The sequence below is a fragment of the Borostomias antarcticus genome (genome assembly GCF_949987555.1).
Source record: "Borostomias antarcticus genome assembly, chromosome: 15".
Lineage (NCBI taxonomy): Eukaryota > Metazoa > Chordata > Actinopteri > Stomiiformes > Stomiidae > Borostomias > Borostomias antarcticus.
In genome coordinates this window covers 17,252,809-17,272,517 of record NC_140248.1, presented here as the reverse complement: position 1 = coordinate 17,272,517, position 19,709 = coordinate 17,252,809, and the positions used below count along the sequence as shown (strand labels likewise).

Sequence of the window (19,709 nt, the reverse complement as noted above, 5' to 3'; positions counted from 1 at the left end):
ACGGGTGCCCGCGCCCTTGACACGCTGACACGGGGGGGGGGGGGGAGAGGGAGCTGTCATGTGACACTCTTGTCATCTACTCGCGCTCGGCCACCTGGCGGAGCCCGACCCACCCCTCCCCTCCCCCCACACCTTCTCACGACCTCATCCTCCGGTGACCCGACGCCACTCCCCTCCCCACCCACCCCCCTCTGCAGGCAGGCAGGCAGGCAGGCAGGGCCCCCGCCCTCCCCCTACTCCCTCTCCTCCTCCCCTCCCCCCTCCTCCTCCCCCCTCCCCCGCGGCTGCTAGGCAAGGTCAGACGGGTCAGTGTGTCCTCATCTGTAATCCGCTGCCATTCGTCAGCAGAGCCGCGGCCCGGGCTGGAGGAGAGAGGGGAGGCGGGCGCGGCGACGGGGGGAGAATGCCCAATTAGGCAGCTGTCACACACACACACACATACACACACACACACACACACACATACACACACACACAGCCCGGCACTGCCAAGCAGAGCAGAGGAGAGGAGAGGAGAGGAGGAGGGAGGGGGGGGAGGGAGGGAGGGAGGGAGGGGGGGAGGGAGGCTGCAGAATCAGCCCACTGTCCACAGACAGGGAGAGGGAGTGGGGGGGGTGAGCTGGGGGGGGGGGGTGGCGGGCGTACATGAAATCCTTCAGCTGTGTGTGTATTGTTTTGAAGGGTAACTACAGTAGAGTTTGTGAACTATTCCAGCGATGTCAGTGTGTGTGTGTGTGTGTGTGAGGGAAGGACAGCGTTTTTTTTTTTTAACACCCCCCGGTTCAAACGCCGATCCTTGGCCCCGAACCCGGAGCGTCTCTGGGCTGACGCGGCGGGGCAGCGGGTGTTACGTTTATACCCCTCCCCTGACCTTCACCCTGGGAACTCTGTCAATGACAACAGCACCTCTCTATCAATAGCCCGGTTGTGTGGCGCTTTAAAGGGAAAGAGAAAAGATGTCCGTTGGTCCTGGCGGTCTCCTCTGGCTCGCCGCCGCGAGCTGCTCGCACAACGGTCCGTACATCAGTTTGCAACTGCGCCCGCTACTCCCAGACCAAGCATGTGGACCGGCGTTCGCCCGGGGAGGGAAGTTAGGGGACACGAGGAGAGCCACCGGACAGAAAAAGTCTCTCCTCTCGTGTCTCGGTCTCCGGCAAGATATCAAATGGGTGACAAATATCCCCTAATTGGATAATTCATCATCTCCAAACACATCTGTTTTGAGTAATGGGAAAACTAATCAGCAGAAATGATCCAGGGAGCCCGTGCGCCAGGCCCGGGAGATTTATGTCGGTGTGAATCAGGACTCACGACCGCTCGTATCGATTGTTTAGTCTAAATGGTTTTCCGTTTAATCAAAAGAAAGAGTCAAAATGGTGCCATGCCAGTTGGGGCGGCGAGCCGCGGTGAGACGGCGAGGAGCCCCAGGGACGTGCGCCGCCGCGTCCACCTCGTCTCTAAGCCCTCGGCGAATGGGTCAAAGGTCGCTGGGGTTCAGCGGAGCTTCAAATCCAGCTTTAAAGGGTTAGTGTTCGAAACGGGTTGCGTCACAAGAGCGAGGGACACTTATCCGCTAAATCCTGTCTGAGAAGAAAGTGGCTTCGCGGGGAGGAGGAATAGATAGGGCCTCGCTGACAGCTTGGGCTCACTTGGTCTTCGTCCAAACGAGAAACCTCTTCACACTCCGGCTCCACCGGGGCTGTGGGCTTTTCCTGTGATCCCAAACTCGATAGTAAGAGGGAAAAGAGGATTGTGGATTCTGTCAGAGGAGGCGAAAATGTCCGCCGAGTTTAGTCGGAACATTAGCCATAACCTCTCAACTGTTTGTCTCTGAAGCACTCTCTAAAATCCCCATTAATCGCTCCCTGATAAACGCTCCTCTGTCAAGAGGAATGGATGGGCTTCTTCCCTTGAGGGATGCTACGCCCAAGTTAGCCTGGAGAATTTGGTCGAGGCCCGCCATTGGACGGCTGTCTCTTTAAATAACTTTAAGCCTTTTTTTTCTCTCTGCCTGCCCTCCCTCTCTTCATTTATCACACTCAAGCCTAACACACACACACACACGCACTCACACACACACTGCTCTCTGCATGTGTGGCTGGCAAATACAAAAGCAGTTATCCTGGCATCTCCAGGCTCTGTGGAGAGAATAAGATGCTCTCATTACAGCTCTTAACCAGCTCCCTGCCCTCGACGGAGCCCACGAGGACCCGGGCGCCGGCCGGGAGAGTGGAGGGGGCGGTTAAGGTGGAGGGGGGGGGGGGGGTTAAGGTTGTTTTCCCCTTGCAGCTCTGTTCTGGGGGGGGGGGGCTTGCTGATGGGTTTTCTCCCGCCCCCCCTCGTGTTCCTGTTTGATGTCACAGGGCCGGCCGCCTCGGACGACCTTGAGCGCCATCGCTGGCACGGCGAGAGAGAGAGAGAGAGAGAGAGAGAGAGAGAGAGAAAGAGAGAGAGCTGCCTCGCCTGCGGGCGTCCTTGAACTGAATCTGCAAGACAAAAAACCTTCACGCCGCCCGATAGACATCTCAGATCTCCACTCTCTCTCTCTCTCTCTCTCTCTCTGTCACCCTCCCCCCTGTTCCCTCTCCTCCCTCCCTCCCTCTGTCTATATTTCTCTGTCACCCTCCCCCCTGTTCTCTCTCCTCCCTCCCTCCCTCCCTCCCTCCCTCCCTCCCTCCCTCCCTCCCTCCCTCCCTCCCTCCCTCCCTCCCTCCCTCCTTCTCTCCCTCTCCCTCTGTCACCCTCCCCCCTGTTCTCTCTCCTCCCTCCCTCCTTCCCTCTCTCTCTCTCTCTCCAGCTCTTTCTTTTATTCAATCTGCTCCAGTCTTATCGGTGCCCCCCGGTGGGAAGCGCTTTATCAGGATGCTGTATCTTTAACCTCCCTATCGGACCAAGATAGAGACAGAATTTCAAAATGTCCGCCTGGCACTGCGGGTGTATTTTTAACCCGCCTCCCGCCCGCTGCCGGCCCATGCCATTTCAGGAGCGGAGTGGCGCCGGGGCGCACCTGGGCCAGGTCCCGCCGCCGGTCCACTTGAGGCGTTGTTTACGTAAGGGGAGGAAACCCCAGACCAGCTAAGCAGCTGGCACACGGAGGCTAGAGGCTTCCAAACAAACGTCACGTCTCTCTCTCTGAGATGAGGCCGGCCGGGCTTATCAACCGACGGGTGGGGGGATGGGGGGGGCGGTCAAACTTTGAAAGCGGGCCGACCGCGAGCGAGAGTTCTGCTAGGTCACGGCGAAGGTCTGGCGCTGGCTTGCGTAAACACGGCGCGGCCCCCCGTCCGAAGTCCCCCTGCGTGCGGCCGGACCGGTTCAATCATTACCGCTGTGTTTATGTGAGAGCTGGTCGGGCGCGGAGCACAAAGAAGACATGTTCAGTCTCCTTGCCTACTCTCTCAGTGGTACTACTCCTTGCCTGACAGGGGCTTGGTAGTGTGTGTGTGTGTGTGTGTGTGTGTGTGTACCAGGGGGAGCTAAGACAGGCCTGCCCCCCCCCCACCTTCCCCCCTCCCCTCCTCAGGCCTGACCTTTCCTGACTGTAATGTTATCACATGACTGTAATGTTATCACATGATTGTAATGTTATCACATGACTGTAATGTTATCACATGTCACACGCAGGCCTGCTGGAGACCATCTGCTCTGGGCTCCGCAGCAGAACTCTCCCAGAACACACTGCTCACGCTGGGGAGACCGGACTCTGGTTCTGACTGGTCTACTGCTCAGCATGTCTCACCTTTACACACACACACACTAGCGCACGTGCACACACACACACGGACACTAGCGCACGCACACACACACACACACGGACACTAGCGCACGCACACACACACACACGGACACTAGCGCACGCACACACACGCACACACGGACACTAGCGCACGCACACACACACACGGACACTAGCGCACGCACACACACGCACAGACGGACACTAGCGCACGCACACACATACACACACGTCGACACACACGGACACTAGCGCACGCACACACACACACTTACACTAGCGCATGCACACACACGGACACTAGCGCACGCACACACTAGTGCACACGCACACACATATGACACACACACACACACGTCGACAGACACACAGTGACATGCGATTGCCCCCAGAGACTCCTATTTGGGGACTCAGGCCACAAACACACTCTTTAATTAGCGTAAGGGGCTTTCACACCGGGACCTAATAATACCAGGAGTGACGCTTCTCCAGGAGAGCAGCTAGGCTAGCTCAGGGTGGAGCACGTCAGCCTAGCGGCGCCATGCTAACCTTACACACCTCATATAGAGCTCTACCTCCCAATATTATGGACATTTGCGTGACACCCTAGCTAAATTAGGTTTCCTTCAGAGAGTGAACGCAATCTGATTACTGTTACTTACAGGTCTGTCAGAGACAGTGGAGATGACCAATATCCTGCTTTTTAAATTTTATTTTACATGATAATCATGCATCAAAATAAAGGTGTTTTCATATTACATGGTCTCCTTTTTGAGATCTGAAGGCAGTCGGCCTACGGAGAGATGGCCCAGTATTGTCCTGAATGCAGACTTGGATGAGCAGCCCTCCCAGTGCCTCAGAGACGCCTCGCAAGCAGATCTGTTCCCCATAGTGAAATATGAGTGAGTGAAAACCAGACTTCTCCATAAACAGAACCCATACGCAGCTAAGCCCCGAGTTCTGGGTTCCAGGGCCCACGGCTCCCGACAAAACTCCCGCAATTATTTTTTCGAGGGGAACATAAAACCCTGCGCTTATCCTGCGCCGTCTCTCTGAGAGACCCGAGGACGCGTAGAGACAGCGGAACCAACGCCACCAGGGCATTTCCACCGGCTTAGCGAGGATACGACAGGAATCAGCATGCGTCCAAGTTGCTAACTAGTCAATCTCACGTAACGTCAATGGCGTGAATTTCGCCTGGGGAGGATGGAGACGGGGGTAGCCTTAGCATGGATGATGTCAGATGAGGGGTTGTCTTACACACGCCATGCGTGTGTCCAGAGAAAGCCAGCCCAAAGTGGGGGAGCGCGGAAGCATCTCAAAGACTTATATAGCGATGGAGAGATATGCAGACGCCGCCATCTTGAGCTCGGCTTGTCAAAATAACACATTACATAACAAGCCGTTCCAGATTAGCCTGTGTGTCTGTTTGGCCCTTTTTGCAGATTACATCACAGATTATTTCTCCAGGGGACCACCCACACCAGCATTATGCTCCATCATCTACTCCTAAACTACCGTTGAACTTGGACAACTGTAAATAACATGACCTAAATACGGGAGAGGAGATGTGGAAGAGAGGGGGTTATATTTAGAGCCCAACAACCTGGGGTCACACAGAGAATGTGTGAGAGGCTGTGTTCCTCAGGAGCTGGTGTTCCTCAGGAGCTGTGTGGCTTTGAGTGGGTCGGTTCTGGGCTTTGAGATGGTCGGTTCTGGGCTTTGACCTGGTCGGTTCTGGGCTTTGAGCTGGTCGGTTCTGGGCTTTGAGATGGTCGGTTCTGGACTTTGAGCTGGTCGGTTCTGGGCTTTGAGCTGGTTGGTTCTGACTGCAGTAATCAAAGACTGTGACTGAGTCAGTGTGTGTGTGTGTGTGTGTGTGTGTGTTTCAGAGAGAGAGAGAGAGAGAGAGAGAGAGAGAGAGAGGGACTTTGTCTGTGTGTGCATTTCACAGAGAGAGAGACTGTGTGTGTGCGTGTTTGTCTATGTGTGTGTGTGTGGTGGGGTGGGTGTGTGCGTGTGTGTGTGTGGGGGTGGTGTGTGTGGTGTGTGTGTGTGTGTGTGTGTGGGGGTGGTGTGTGTGTGTGTGTGGGTGGTGTGTGTGGTGTGTGTGTGTGTGTGTGGTGTGTGTGTGTGTGTGTGTGTGTGTGGTGTGTGTGTGGGGGGGTGGTGTGTGTGTGTGTGGGTGGTGTGTGTGGTGTGTGTGTGTGGTGTGTGTGTGTGTGTGTGTGTGTGTGGTGTGTGTGTGTGGTGTGTGTGTGTGTGGGGGTGGGGGTGGTGTGTGTGTGTGTGGTGTGTGTGTGTGTGTGTGTGTGTGTGTGTGGTGTGTGTGTGTGTGTGTGTGTGTGATGTGGGTCTGGGGAGCGAGGAGAGGGGAGAGAGGAGAGACCTCAGAGCTCAGCTTGGGTCGTATAATCTATGGTTCATTTGCAGCTTTTCTCCCCAGTATGACAAGCCGTTTACAAGACGTAGCCTCTGCCGCTGACCCAGTTCTGAGTGGCTGCGTCCCGCGACAGGGCCCTGCCTTCCCATCAGGCCTTGCTCCTCGTCTAACTGACGATAACTCTGCCACCCTCTGCCTCCGTGAACTGTGGGAAAAAATAGGTCGCCCTGACCCACTTTTTCTTCCTTTTTTTCTCTCTCTCTCTCTCCTCTTCCCCGAGATCGTGTGCAAGGAGCTCTATGGAGCATGATCAAGGGAGGCAGAGAGAGAGAAAGAGAGAGATACGGAGACAGAGAGAGAGAGAGAGAGAGAGAGAGAGAGAGAGAGAGGAGACAAAGAAACAGATGCAGGCTAACCCCGTGAGCCACTGGGTTTGGGCGATCAAGCTCGCTGCCCGTGGCCTTTGAAACGGGAGTGAGCGTTATCAGCTGGCCTGTATGTACAGTTGAGATCCTCCCACGCCCTCGGCACACAGCGTCGGTCCAGCGCGCTCGCATTCCCCCGCCGAAGCCCCGCCCCCGAGGTGAACATTACCTCACCGGTGACTCACAAAGGCTGAATCAGACGCTTCGCCTCCTTCAAAACACACACTGCTTTTTTTTACGCACTCACCCATTAAGGTATGACACGTTTCCAACCACATTAGCAATTAGCTTTTGGAGGCCGGTGAGATTCCCGGGCCGGTTAAGAGGGCCTGCGACGTAGGGCTGGGTTTAAAAAATCGATTCATCATTCAATTCATGAATCCCAAAATCGATCTTTTATTTCATGAATGAATAGTTCATTAATTCATTCAATGATTCATTCATTCATTCATTCATGTTTGGAAATCAGTATCGATACCCAGCCCTAGTATTGATGTGTTGCATAACTTGGCAGTCATGTAATTAAGGTTACAGATAAAAAAAACAGGTTTTAGTAACACTAACCAAATCAATATTGAATCGAATCAAATTGAATCGTGATAATCGATTCTGAATCTTGTGAATCGGAATCAAATCGATTCTTGAAATTCGAATCGATACCCAGCCCTACTGCGACGACTAGCGTGGCGGTCTCACGTGAATGTCACCGTAGCCCCCCATATCTCAATACGCACACACACAAACACGCACGCACACAAACACTCACGCACACAAACAGTCACGCACACAGACGCTCACACACACAGACGCTCACGCACACAAACACGCACACAAACGCTCACGCACACAAACACTCATGCACACAAACGCACACAAACACTCATGCACACAAACGCTCACGCACACAAACACTCATGCACACAAACGCTCACGCACACAAACACTCATGCACACAAACGCTCACGCACACAAACGCTCACACACACAAAGACTCACGCACACAAACGCTCACGCACACAAACGCTCACACACACAAAGACTCACGCACACAAACGCTCACACACACAAACACTCATGCACACAAACGCTCACGCACACAAAGACTTACGCACACAAACACTCACGCACACAAACGCTCACACACACAAAGACTCACGCACAAAAACGCTCACGCACACAAACGCTCACACACACAAACGCACACAAACACTCACGCCAGCCCTTCTTCATTAAGCTGCTCTTCCTCGTGCGTGGGGCTCTTAATCCTCGTCCCACATTAGCCCCCATCTTCCTCGGTCGGCGACATTTGCCGACACCGCCTCCGTGCTTTCCCTTCGCATGAAACAAGAGCTGGGTTCCAGCCGTACTATCTGCGCTAATTCGCTTTTCCCCGAGCACTAATGGATTAATCGCCAAACGTATTGATCCCTCCCAGCGCCGGAGTAACAGCACGTTAGCTCAGCTCTGCATTCTGGCGGGGTATAAAGGATGGTTTTATGAATATGTGGTCATAGCAGTCGGTGTTCTGACATTGTGCTTTAAAAGCAGAGGAGGTCTGACCCGGTGCTAGCCCCCCCCCCCAGCAGCGCAGGCTAAGCCGTGTTACATGTGGCGGCGTTGACCCACTGAGCGACGAGCTGCCGGCGCCTCGGAGACGAGCCATGAAGCTGCCGCCCGGTACACTTTCCCCGGCCGCAGCACAAAAACAAACAGTGGAAAACATCAACATGCTAGACCCACGACGAAAACGCTGGGGCAGGTTGTATCAATGAAAGGTTGGGGAAATTGCCACGGCGAAGAGTGAACGTCTCTATTCAGCCGTGTGCAAATTGGTGTCGGATCTCTCTTTATCTGCCTGTGGCTGGTGGAGGTTCCAGTAAAAAAAGGCCAAGTGGAACAGTGTAAACCTGTTTGGGGTGTATCTAGGTCAGGCCCTGCTTCCTCGTAACCATCAAGGTCAGCCCTGAATGGAAGGGCAGGTGGCTTAGAGAGTGAGAGGCCCTGGCTAAACCGCAGTCGTCTGGCTCCTGAGCCAGCTCCGGGCCCCAGACATGTAAACACACTTACACAAGTCCGCGGCTCTCCCGAGCTCACCTCAGGTGTGTGGAAATGACGCAGGCTCCTCGGAGCTTTGCATTTAGAGTCCGGCCCACCTCTGCTTTAGATCCAGCTAGCCCCGTTTAAAAACACTCGAGCTGTGCCTTGGCTACTCTTAGCCTAGCCCCGTCCTGACATAGCAAAATACTAATAAAGTCACACAGACCATGAGCTGCTATGCTAATGCTGAACTGTGACATCATGCAAACAAGAGCTATGCAGGCTGGGGGCCACTCCTGTGCTGACCCTCTGTATGTAAACATACTAGACATGTCCACCAACTCTCATAACAGCACAGCGCAAAACTTTACTTCTAACATTCCACTGGCTGTCTTAACCTTCCGCCGTTGTGTAAGACTATTCTGTGGAGGTGGACGATAGAGGGGAGAGAGAAGGAGAGCGACAGAGAAGAGAAAGGTGAGCGAGACACGTTGAGAAAGCGAGATTACTGCCTAATGTATCGTACACACTTCCTGGAAATCCCAGTCTCATGGGGCCGTGTTGTTAACGCGGTGTTAACAGCGGCGTCGGGTTCCTTATTTACCCAGTGCATGTTGGGAAACACGTCCGAAGAGCACAAAACGCCGGCCGAGCACCGATACTCAGAAAGCACCCCCGCCCGAGCACCGATACTCAGAAAGCACCCCCTTCTGACGAGAGGGAGTGAGACAGAGGCGTTTTTAAAGAGGGGCAGCTGCTGGATACTGGCGACTCAAGGCAACTGCAATAACGAATCCTTACGGGCAGCTCACCCTGAACATGAATCACTTCGGTCGTGGACTGACCTTCCACTGACGTGCTGGATCGGTGATTGAGAGGTGAGGCGATGACTAAGCCTGTAGTCCCACTGAATAGAGAGAGAGAGAGAGAGAGAGAGAGAGAGAGAGAGGGAGGGGGGGTGGCCTGCTGTTTGGTGTAGGCTTAACAACAGGGATCAGCAGGGCGCAAGGGGAAGCCATGTATCTAGATCAGACGCGACCTCAACCCTGTTTAACCTTGGACTGATTGCCCAATCGGACCCCCCCACCCCACCCCCTCCACACACATACACACACACACACACACACAAACACACACCCAAGCTGCATGCAACAGCCCCCCACCCCTGCCCTGTTAGTCATATAAGGAGTTTTTATGTTGGCAGGGGGGTGGGGTGGGTTGAGGGTGAGCCAGGGTGAAGGGTGTCACATGATTGGATCTCCTTCTGGAGAGTTACTTTAAAACCCTCCTCAGCAATCAGGTCAAGGTCATGGCTTTGGTCTTAGTAGCAGAGGGAGAGAGAGGGAGAGAGAGAGAGAGAGAGAGAGAGAGAGAGAGAGAGAGGAAGAGGGAGACAGAGGGAAAGAGAGAGATAGAGAGAGAGAGAGAGAGAGAGAGAAGGAGAGAGAGAGGGGGACAGAGGGAGAGAGAGAGAGATGGAGCTAGCTAGTACTCCGTACTGAAAACACTGGCAATGATTCTATTAACAATATTAATCTCTCTGCTTAGTGGGCACTTTTATTCAAAGTCACTTACATGGTTATCAGTCTCGCACATCTTTTTTTCCATTTCCACTGCTGGGTATTTACTGGAGAAATCCAGGTTAATTGCCTTTGCTCAAGGGCAGGGGAGGAGCAGAGTATGAGCCAGCAATCTTCTGGTCACCAGTCCATTTTCCCCAAGTAATAGGTCATAGAGCTGCCTCCAGTCATCTGCCCTCTCTCCCTCTCTTCCTCTCTCTCTCCCTCTCTCTCTCTCCCTCGCTCTCTCTCCCTCGCTCTCTCTCTCTCCCTCTCCCTCTCTCTCTCTCTCCCTCAAATGGCCTGGTGCTCAGGCCTTGATTGGGCATCTAATAGCGGTCCTAAGAGGAAGCCCTGGCCCAGCCCAGAGTCTGTTTACCCAGAATTCATCAGGAGGCACCACAGCCTCTCTTACTTTACTAATGGATGTCAGACACAGAAACGTTGCCATTCAAGAGCAAGGGGCCAGATATCCCAAACATACAGCCCATAATAACCATATATCCATTCAAAGAAGCACATTTGACCACATTTCACTTCTTTGAAATATAGGATGCCCGAACCGTGCCGAGCATATGCACAATGACAACATAACTACTCAATGTGCGGCATAGCAACCGGTGGTGTAATAACACTGTTACAACAAGCAGGATATATCACAGAACATGGATATATCACAGAACATGGATATATCACAGAGCATGGATATATCACAGAGCATGGATATATCACAGAGCATGGATATATCACAGAACATATCACAGAACATGGATATATCACAGAGCATGGATATATCACAGAACATGGATATATCACAGAACATGGATATATCACAGAACATGGATATATCACAGAACATGGATATATCACAACATGGATATATCACAGAACATGGATATATCACAGAACATGGATATATCACAGAACATGGATATATCACAGAACATGGATATATCACAGAACATGGATATATCACAGAGCATGTGAGAACTGGCTAGGGTACGGTCGGGTCAATTAGGAGCTTGCTGTGTGGAGTAGCTCTCTCCTCCCCGAGCGCACTCACAAACCACTACTCTACCCAGCATCCCCTGCCACCCGCACAAGGTCCCCTGTTGCCCGGCAACAGCGCTCGGCTCATCACCGAACCGCACTCCCCCCCCCCCAAAAAAAAATAAAAAACTTCTACAATTACAGCTTTAACTGCAGGGGTGTCAGGGAGTGCACTACACAATGGGGGTAGCGTTTCCGCCCCACTGAAAGGATGTGTGTCTAAAAAAGGGGGATGAGGGAAACTCCGGCTCCTACCACAACAGCCGCTGTGATGTCACAATCCTGCCTTTGAACTTGGCTCAGCCTGTTTTTTCTCTCTCTCCAAGGCTGTCTATGTGTGTGTGTGCATGTGATTTTCTGTCCAGGTGTGTGCAACAGTACCGTCTGTCTTTGTTTATCTTTGTGTTTGAGTGTGTGTGTGTTTCTGTCCGTCTTAAGCGCGGTTGCGTTGAGTATAAGGTAGATATCGACCGTCCTCCAGTGAACTCTACCGTGCTCCTGGTGAAGTATTAGACCGACTGCAAGGGACAAAGTTTTAATTTCCCTGAACACGACCCTTCTGGTGAGGGACATAAATCTAGCAGACACAATCTCACAGCACATACAGTATGCACCCATACCCCCCCCCCCCCCCAACACACCCCTCCATCCTTCCTCTCCTGTCGTCCTGCGCAATATATCCATCATTCATTCATAAATTCTGAAAACTCCTCTTTAGCTAATTGCCTGGGAAAATTTAATTTCAAACGAAAGCTTTTAAAAGAGAAAGATATAATTAAGTTGCCGGGATCTCTCTGCCCCCTCCTTGGGGGGCGGGGTGTGTGTGTGGGGCGGGGGGGCAGACGCGTGTCGTGCGTCGGGGGAAGTCGCGCGGCCGCGTTGGAAGCCGAGCCGTTACGTAAAGCCCCCCCCCCCCCACCCCCGGCGCGCGGGCGTACTGCACCAGACGCTGTGTCCTTGCCTCGTCTGCTCAAGGTTCCCAAAAGGACAGACTGCTAAGAAGTTGGGAAGGACGGGGCCCTGTGATAGGCTGGGAGGTGGCGGGGGTGGGAGGGGGGGGGTGGAGGAGTAGGAGGGAGGGAGGGGGGAGAGAGAGAGAGAGAGAAAGAGAGAGAGAGAGAGAGAGAGACTCTGCCTGCGACGGCCTTGGACTTTGAATTCTCCGCCAGACAGGCTCATGCATCAATCCCTCAGCTTACAAAGACGAGCCACTAACCTTCACGAGGCCGCGTACTCGTCAGGAATGAGTGGCATTTTCACTCAGCTCCGGCCTCCCCCCCCCCTCGACCCTGCCGACGCAAAACCTGCTTAAAATAAGACGCCGTGGAGTCGCAGTCTCCCGTAGTCGGCAGAAATCCCACCGCCGTTTCGGTCGTTCCAATTGGTCGAGGTGACCTGTCGCGCTAACCTCGGCCCCGACGCGCTCTTTCACACAGGACATTCGGTGCCCCTCTCACACACACACATGTACGCAGAACCAGATACACAAGTCACGGACAGTCCGTCTCCGACATCGCTTGAGTGAGCTCACGGCCGACCCCTCCCACCCGGCCTCTTCACACCGCCCCCTTCTGGCGTGAGGCTGCGGTCGTCAAAGACTAAAACTGTTCAACACAGGAACAGCTTTTTCCCCACGGCCATCAGCCTTATCAACATGGCTCCCCTCTGACTCTCTCCCCTGCCCCCTGCAATTAAGCACTAAACTGACTACTGCACTGTCTCTTTGTAGTCCAATTGCGCTGCTAGTTTTTGCACTGCTAGTTTTTGCACTATGTTTGTATCCCTGTCCTGTCCTCTCCTGTCCTGTCCTTGCACTTGTCCATTGTTGTATTGTTGCAAGCACCACGGTGTCCAAAAAAAATCCTATGTATGTAAAGTACAACGGCAATAAAGGAATTCTGGTTCTGATTCTACTACATGGGACGGACCCAAAAGTCCTGCTCACTACAGCAACATCAGCTGCCCCTCCTGCTGCTGGATGTTTCCGGCAAAAGGTCCAAAGAGCATTGAAACGGATTGTAAACATCAGTAGGTTTCATAGCCCAAACCAAAAAACGTGAGGTGAGTATCGGGTGTAGCTAGCGGGCTGAACGTCCGTATGCTCCTGTTCTATTAGCATTCTGGCCCCCGTGAGGCGCCGGTGACATTGGCCTCCGCGTGATCAAGGAGAGATCTCCTCCTGGTCGGACCGCCGGGTGGCGTGGCGCTCTCACAGCGGGAGAGAACCTCCCCTCCGCCCCGGGCCTCCTGCTCGCCTTTCACAGAGGAGCCAGAGGACGCCCGGCTCAGCTCATTGTGACCGCCGCAACGCGGGCGAGGAGGTGGGCAGCTCAACCCCCGGAGGTCAGGGCCTGCCTCAGACCGCCACCTGGCCCTCGGTTCAGAACGGAGGAACGGGGTCTGGGGGGGGGCGTGGCGTCGTCCAGGCCTGGGTAACCTATCCTGGACCGCGTCAGCAGTTAAAGGTAGCGCTGTCCTCTTGTTGCTCTGCTCCATTGATCGGCTCAGTTAGGCTCCACAGCTGTTGTTGTTGAAATGGGGCGATGCTTCGTGTGGGCGACATGCTTAATTTATCTGACCTGCAATCTCTCTCACTCGCTTTATATCTCTCTCTCTCTCTCTCTCTCTCTCACTCTCTCTCCCTCTCTCCCTCTCTCGCTTTATCTCTCTCTCTCTCTCTCACTCTCTCTCTCTCTCACTTTATCTCTCTCTCCATGGGCTGACTTTGTGAGTGATTTCAGCGCAAGTCTAAATAATTCACCGCCATCACAATCAGTGACGATCAATCGGTGGCGATAATTGAGAGGCCTGTCATTGCACCAAGGCCAGGGCGAGGGGGCGAGGGGACGAGGGGGGGGGGGGGGGAGGTACGGACGGGGCGGACGGGGCGAGGATGGAGTCATTCAACGGATGAGGTCTGCTCTGTATCTCTCGGGGGGATGCGGCGGCATCCATCTTTCATCCCTCCACTCCGTCATCTCAGCCCGCGCCTCCAGAGCAACGGCAATAAAGACGCATTTAGCTGCTGCTGCCGTGTCATCAAAATGAGACCCATTGACTTTGGTTCCCCCCTGCTGACTTTGGTTCCCCCCTGCTCTCTCCCAGATTGGAGTAGGTACAGGAGCCGGGAGTGATGGCGTGTGAGAGTGATCGACGTGGCGGTGTCTTTCTACCTCACTGATTCATTTTCTTGTGAAAGTGCAGAATTTTCTGCACGCCCAACGCGGTTGACACAAAATAGCCAATGACCTGACCGCACAAGCTGTGGTGTACAGCATGAAGGGATAACGAAAGCAAATGCGCCACGAAAAACTCGCTGTTGAAATCTATCTGTTCCAACTTTTTATTTTTAAATAAAAAAAATAGCGAGTACATGCTTAACTCCGACCAGTTTCACAAGGCCTACAGACAGAGCTATCATGAATATGCCATGACACCTGTCAAACCGCTAGTTTACAGTATACAGATTGTTTACAAATGACCTTACACTGTCCTGACACATGAGCCTGAGTGTGATCCAAACACAGCTAGCTTGTTTCAGTGTCTCAGCGTTCATAAAAACTTAACACACGCGCACACACACAAATACACACACAAGCAGCACCATAAGTACACACACAGGCTGGCATTCACACACCAACTAGTACTAACACCGGAGCAAGCCAGGCACTGGCACCCAACAAAATATTACAGTAAAGAATGCTTTTTTTGTGTGTGGCCGCTAATCTATCTAATCTAATAAACAGGGTATTCTGGGGACAGATAGATTTGCTGTCCTCAAAAGGCAACACCTGGCCTGAAACGAGGAGCGCAGAGTCCAGTCTTGTGACGATTCAGCAGACCTGGCGGTATTTGCATTTGGCCATTTGAATATCTTTGAGTCTGTGGTAGCACAATGTCACACATCACTCTCCAGCACCAGCGCCCCAGACGACAGCAGATGGCACAAACAAAACACGTTTGTTTCACCACATACAGTAGCACAATGGAGCTCCACTGGCCCGCCCGGCACACAAGGTTACCGAAGCGCACGGCTGAAGTTAGGCCCCATGTGGAGGTTTTCGTTATCTACGGTGGCAGAGGGCACATTCTGTTACCTTGAACATCATGTGCAAGTTCAGGTCAAATAATTAAGCAGCTTAAACACTCAACAAAGACTGGCTAAAAGGCAGACCTCCCGATGCAGATGTTATTCTTATACTTTTACAAAGTTTGACTTTCTCTGCAGTGCAAGCCTTTAGTTATACTCAGCAAAACATTGAGGGTAAGAGGGGGAATACAAATTAATACGCTGATGTTTTTCAGATCCTGAAAGGTAAATAGGTTTGTTGTTGCAGGGAGGTTTAGCCAGCCTAACGCGGCCCAACTGAACAAACAGGCCGGCCGTGGCCTCTCCCTCTGACTCCCCCGACCTCTCCCTCTGCCTCCCCCGACCTCTCCCTCTGACTCCCCCGACCTTCAGCCCTGACCTCCACCTCCCCCCTGACCCCACGGCCAAATGGAGTGACGGGAGATCTCACCAGCTCACACCCTGGAACACCTCAGCTAGCCTACCTCTCCTTTATCTTCTGCACCTGGACCTTGACATGTAAAACCATACAATCAAGATCATGTATTTCTCACTCACAGGGGCTAGAGTACTAACTAAACTTTACATAGGCTAAAACATATCAAGTACCATGCAAAATGTTATGACAGGAAATGAACTAGGCAACTTTTTTGAATGCCTACTCCTATGAACAATATGATATCCTATCCTAACTGATACATTATACTGTAGGTGTCGATGCTGAATGACATGTTGGGGAAAACAACGCAAAACATTTGACAAGGAGATAGGAAACTAAAAAAAGATCCGCTAGGTTATTTTGACTACAACTGAACTGGCGAGACTTTGCCTATGAAGCATTTCACTGATAGCAAAGCTAAAGTAGCCTATAGCCTAGATGCTCCATGAAACTCATTCAACCACTATAGAATGTTGAAAAGGGAGTTGATATCCGGCCTATTCATAGTCCTACTACACGTATTGATTAAATTCGCCTCTTGGTAAGCGGATGGATAAGCATAAAGTGACTGTTTTGCTATTTACAGTATTGGTTATCTTACTGCAGGTTTTGGGACACTGAAATGTTTCTGGCCTTACTGTTTGTGATAAATCTTCGAATGAACCGGTATCGAATGCAGCGCCATCAGCACTGATAGGCTACTGTACTTAGGCTACTGAAATATTACCATCAACAAAACTGATACAACAATGATATAGGCTACAGATTGAATGGCAACGTAGCCAACATGAGCAAGCAGACATTCGATTCTGGCTATTAAAACCATTGGTGCTTTTTCTAGAAATGCTGAATAGGATGCGTAGCCTATTTCGGGGTGGAGAACGGTTTAAAAAAAACAGAGTAATATCGTTGATGCCATTTAACAAAATGGAAACGATACTAGGCTTAGGCTACCACAGCACAGACAGGGTGATTTATTCCCACTTCTTTACGCAGCGTTTTCACACCGCTATTACACCCTTATGCGCCCAGAGATTCGGCTCGAGACACAAACATAATTCAGCACTAGAAAACATGGTCTAAACATGTCAATCCCATGACACCCACCGCATTCCTACCCTGTATGATTTTACAGACTTGTAATAATTTCATAGCATTTTCTGTACATTCCGCTCGTCACGTACCTGCTTCGGTTTGTCTACCGCGCTGGCAGGCAGGCAGGCAGGCAGCAGACCCCAGTCAACCGAATAGGCGCATCATTGCTCGATATGAGGCAATCCTTCGGGTTAGTCTTTATGAAAAGGTCTCATGTCTCTAACGCGCGTTACACATAAAACATGTAGCCTATATCAAATGTAAGATTTATTCCAAAACGGATCGGGTTTGGATCGAACTGATCAGGCTCCGCGACCTGTAGTCGAGTCTGACGGAATTGTTTATTCTCGGAATCCCCTCGCTCTCGAGAACCCAGCAGAGGCGAGGCGACACTCCTCCTCCTCTCTGTCGCGCTGACACCACCCTTAAAGGAGCAGTGACTGTATCAACCTCGCTAAATCTGTTATTAAAACGGCTTCTGTTATTACACATGATAATAAACCATCATCATTACAAAGTTCAATTTAAAGACAATTGATCAATTTGTGTCACAAGGGCCATAACCTACATATTAAAATAAATAGCAAACATACAATAATGTAGGTGGAAATAGTAGAAATCCAAAAACGGTGAGAAATCCAAAAAGGCACAGATGTGAATTGTAAATATTCCTATACATTTGTAACTTGCTGTTCCAATATGACTTTACACGTGCCACTCTCTTTGCATGAAGTGAGTAGCCTCCTCTATGGTGATTGTGTAGGATTTGGCCTTCCCTTTTTCTCTGACATCTCGTGATAATCTCTGGTATCAACAATAATGGCCTACAGTCTCCCGTCTCTGTGTGGCCTTGAACAAAATGTCTCCGAGGACCTGAGGTACATCAGTGTTCTCTCATGAATAAAAACATAACAACATAACCTACTTCTGCCCATCCCTCTTTCCTCAGCTCGCCATTATTTTCTTTTTCAGAGCTAAAGAGAGTTCTCCTTCCTGTCCACCACATCTTGTCATGATATTGGCATCTGACCAGTGGGTTCTGTGAATCCTAACCTGAGGTAACCTCGCCACAGTGGTTAAACAGTAATTGCATTCATTGTTATAGTTTGAACTGAAATGACATGCAACTTGTCAGTCAAGTCAATTGGAAAGCACCTCATGAGTTCATTGTGATGCCTTTACCTTTCACATTTACAGTATAACCGGGGTCAGTGCAGGACCCTGGCCAAAGTTCAAGCCAAACCGGCATTCACTTGGTTACATTTTTATTGTTATTGTCTACTACACTTAAAAATACAATAATAAAGACACTTTGTTGTGAATATTTTACTACATGTGGCTCCAGATTATCTTCTTCTGATTACTGTGATCCACATTAGGGTTAAGGGTGCAAACTGGCTCAGCAATTTAAATGGTATCTCCCCACGTAACCTCTGAACTAAAATGACCTTTCATCTTTGAACTTTGACCTCAAATGCCACATGAATGGAGATACAATATCCTCCCTTTCATTCCTCCCCCCACCAGAACTCCCTGACCTCCGACCCCAAGCTTTTCACAGAAATGTGGTTCAAGGAACTTTGACCCTTGGCCCCAGGGAGGACAGCCTGTGGCTGTTTTTGTGGGGTATTAAGAAGTCTGAGTGTAACACAGAAAATAAAGTCTCTGGTAACGAGACACAATGCTTTGAGCGGTACAGTTGGAGGAAGGGGAACAGTCAGTGGATTCACGAGGAGAACAGCAATGACAAGAGAAGTGGGAAGCACAACAACAGACAAAAAAGACAAGAAAGCAGGGCACCTTTAAGAGGGCAGTTTAACAAGCGTTTAAAAGCCATTTGTAAATGCACTGTGATGTTTTACACGACACACTTGTTTACAGTCTTGTTAACACCCAAACTTGCCTTGAAACCCTGCCATGAAAAACTTGGATATATTTCGGAATTCATAATTCCTGCCATGATCAAAATGCCTCTGATAACAATAGGGGCACAACTAGAATGCTAGTAGAAGATATACAAGCAGTGAGCTTACAAAAGATAATTAATGTCCTCGTTTAAAATTTTCGATATGCTTCACTAATTAAACAAACTGCAGACTGGGCAACTAATTTAAACTTGAGGAAAGTGACCCCAAGCGCCAATATCGAAATGACAAATGGTAAAGTTACCAAACGTCATCATTTCCAAGTCAAAGTCACCGAACCTTTCATCCATAAAATTCAACTGCGATTCACCTTCCACATGAGCAAGGGTTCAGGTCGCGGTTACTGGGGCAGATTATCATTGGGATCTTTGGATGAAATTCACAGGAGGTTTGATTTTCTCATTCAGGAATTAAATAATCCAACTTCTCTCCCTTCTAAAACAGTTTTATGCACTTTCTTTCCATAGAGCATTTCAATGTAAAAGAATACATGGAAATATATGAATCCTGGTGCAAAGGTCAGTCTCCCATCTCTGGTCTCCCAGTGTAGCACTGCAAACAGAGAAGAGTTCAGATTCAGACGCCTGATTGTCTCAGAGGGAGGGGGCCAGAGTGTCAGCAGACATTAACCCTCAACCTTTGACCCCTACTCCCAAATTCAGCTGAAATGTGGTCCAAGGTTTAGAGCTGAGGGAGGAGCTCGTGAGGGCGGGCAGGTGCAAACAGGGACGGCCTGTTGGAAGTCACACCATATTGTCACCTTTGGACTGGAATGAGTAAAGAAATAGTTGTGTCAGTCCCATGTATAGAACTCAAATGAATAGGGTTGTACATTAACCTTTGGACTTTGACCAAGGAAATTAAATATGTTTTGAATCTGTTTAGCAAATGTTTTTGATTTAACAGTTAGACATATACTGTATTAAAACCACATGTTGTTTAATGCAAAATAGGCCAAAACTTGAGAGGTGCAGGCTCCCCCACACACACA

At 50.9% G+C, this 19,709-nt stretch overlaps 1 protein-coding gene across 1 annotated transcript in view; it reads right to left on the bottom strand.

The window, feature by feature from the left end:
* nrip1b (nuclear receptor interacting protein 1b) overlaps positions 1-17,114 on the bottom strand; it is a 37,725-nt gene extending 20,611 nt beyond the window's left edge. Inside the window, exon 1 of the mRNA XM_084449947.1 lies at positions 16,883-17,114. The gene's annotated coding sequence lies outside the window, so the exon portion shown is untranslated. The remainder of the gene's footprint in view (positions 1-16,882) is intronic.
* Between the last annotated feature and the right edge of the window lie 2,595 nt (positions 17,115-19,709).